The sequence below is a fragment of the Chiloscyllium plagiosum genome, chromosome 4 (genome assembly GCF_004010195.1).
Source record: "Chiloscyllium plagiosum isolate BGI_BamShark_2017 chromosome 4, ASM401019v2, whole genome shotgun sequence".
In the NCBI taxonomy this organism is placed as follows: domain Eukaryota; kingdom Metazoa; phylum Chordata; class Chondrichthyes; order Orectolobiformes; family Hemiscylliidae; genus Chiloscyllium; species Chiloscyllium plagiosum.
Window position 1 is genome coordinate 5,681,483 of NC_057713.1, and position 411 is coordinate 5,681,893.

Below are 411 nucleotides of genomic sequence, written 5' to 3' on the forward strand. Positions count from 1 at the left end.
TTATTGAGTTCAGGCTTTGTCAGCTAAATCTTTTTCTTGTTCGGCATCAGATATGGCTGGGGAGCTTTCTCTCCCAGTCTCCATCCATTCTGGGATGGGGGCTCCTTTCTCCACATCCATTGACTAGCAGATCACTCACAGTCACTTCCTATTCCCTGACTATCCTGTGCTGAAGGCAATGATCCTCATCAGCAGCTGTGCAAATCCCCAGGCAGCATGCACAAACCTTCCATCTCTCTCAAAAGGCATTCAGAAGCGAGTTATAAAACATCCACTTCCATCCAGCTCCATTTGCCAGTAGGGATTCTTCACAGTAATGGTAGTTTTACATTGACTAGTTTGGTTTTTATTCATTCGTGGGGCGTGGGTGTCGCTGGCCGGGCCCAGCATTTATTTCCCGTCCCTAGTTGC